Source organism: Mandrillus leucophaeus, unplaced genomic scaffold, assembly GCF_000951045.1.
Source record: "Mandrillus leucophaeus isolate KB7577 unplaced genomic scaffold, Mleu.le_1.0 Scaffold947, whole genome shotgun sequence".
Lineage (NCBI taxonomy): Eukaryota > Metazoa > Chordata > Mammalia > Primates > Cercopithecidae > Mandrillus > Mandrillus leucophaeus.
In genome coordinates, this window is record NW_012110330.1 from 819164 (window position 1) to 821526 (window position 2363).

Sequence of the window (2363 nt, forward strand, 5' to 3'; positions counted from 1 at the left end):
AACCAGAAATACCATTTGACCCAGCAATCTCATTTCTGGGTATATACCTGAAGGATTATAAATCATTCTACTATAAGGATACATGCACATGTATGTTTACTGCAGCACTATTTACAATAGCAAAGACTTGGAGCCAACCCAGATGCTCATCAATGATAGACTGCATAAAGAAAATGTGACACATATACACCATGGAATACTATACAGCCATAAAAAAGAATGAGCTCATGTCCTTTGCAGGGACATGGATGAAGCTGGAAGTCATCATTCTCATCAAACTAACACAGGAGCAGAAAACCAAACACCACATTTTCTCACTCATAAGTGGGAACTGAACAATGAGAACACATGGACACAGCGAGGGAAATATCATACACTGGGGCCTGTCAGGAGCTGGGAGGCAAGGGGAGGGAGAGCATTAGAACAAATGCCTAGTGCACGTGGGTCTTAAAACCTAGATGATGGGTTGACAGGTGCAGCAAACCACTATGGCACATGTAAACCTATGTAACAAACCTGCACATTCTGTACATGTATCCCAGAACTTAAAGTAAAAAAAAAAAAAAAAAAAAAAAAAGATGGTCCTTGCAGACCCCATTGAAACAATGACATTTGGGTAAACTTGATGGAGATGAAGGAGATGACCAGGTAGATTTCTTGGGGAAGAACATTCCAGGCAGGGGGAATAGCTAGTGCAAAGGCCTTAAGGTGGGAGTGTGCCTGATGGGTTTGAGGAAAAGCAAGAAAACCTGTGTCACTAGAGCAGATTAAGGGTAAAAATCCAGAGAAATGGGACACAATAGAGGAAAATCATGGAGGGAATTGAAGGCCACTATAGAAGATTTTGGCCGAGTGACATGGAAGTCATTGAAGGTAATTATTTTTTTCCCTTAAGAATAATAGAACTTTCTGTTTTATGAAGCATTTAAGGATAAGTTGCCGATGTGATACCCTATTACCTGTGCTATGGTTTGAATGTATGTGTCCCCCCTAAATTCGTATGTTGGAATCTAAGACCCTGTGTGATGGTATTAAGAGGTTGGGCTTTTAGGGGGTGATTAAGTCATAAGGGCTCCATCCTCAAGAATGAGATTACTGACCTTATAAAAGGGGTCAAGAGAATTAGCTAGGCCTGTTCCCTTTTCCATTTCTCCTGCCATGTGATGACACCATGTTTGGGGCACCATCTTGGAAGTAGAGACTGGGCCCTCACCAGATACTAAACCTTCTGCCACCTTGATCTGGTACTTCCCTCCCAGCCTCTAGAGCTGAGATAAATACATTTCTATTATTTATAAATTACCTAGTTTTTGGTATTTCCATTTCAGCAGGAATGGAAACTCAGACTGCTCATGGCACTGCGTGTCTAAGACAACCCTCAAACACTTTAATGTATAATTCCTACAAGCAAGGATATTTTCCTTTACAACTACCTAACAACAATCAAAATTAAAAAAATTAGCACCAGTATATTAGTACCATCTTATCCCCAGACCCTCTGCAAATTCACTAATTGTTCCAAATATGTCCTTTTTAAAGCAAAAGTACCCAATATAGATCACACATTGCATTTAGTTAACCATGTCTCTTTAGACTCCTTCATTCTGAAAGAGTTCTTCAAATTGTCTTGACGTTCATGACATTGGCACTTCTGCAGATTACAGGCCAATTGCTTTGGAGAATGTTCCTCTTTTGGGGTTTGTTGGGGTGCTCCTTTGTGATTAGAATCAGGTCAGGTATTTTTTGGCAGTAATATCACAGAATAGTTGCATTTTTATCCTCATTACATCTAGTCAGTGTTACACAATTTGAATTTGTCCTATTATTACAAACGAATGCACATCTGGACGCTTGCTGCTTGCAGAATCCAATTAACAAGAGTATGGTCTGGAAGAAAGAAAGTGGTTTTATTAACCAAAACTAGTACTGGGGAGGTGGCCAGATTTCCAACCAAAGCAACCACTTTGAACTTCTGGGGAGAAGGCAGGGTTTCAAAATGAAGGGACTTGACAGGGGAGACATACAGGAGTTGTGCTGAGCTCAGGTCCTGTGTGTCTTGTTTCAATGGCTATCTTTGGTCTCAGTCTACCTGGAGCGTGGGCTGGCATCATCTCAACAATGGCCATGTTGTTGACTAGCTGCTTTGAGTTAATCACTGGAATTCTGCAGCTGGATTTCTAGGCTTTGTCTGTCTCAAGATTAGCCCCTGGAACTTCTAAGTAAGCATATAATTAGACACAAGCATACAGTTAGATAAATATGCATGGTGTAAGAGTGTATGGTGAGAAAGGGAGCAACCTGGTGTTTTAAAGAAAGTACACTTCAAGGCTGTATGTTAAGACTAAGGAGAAGAAAAACAAGGT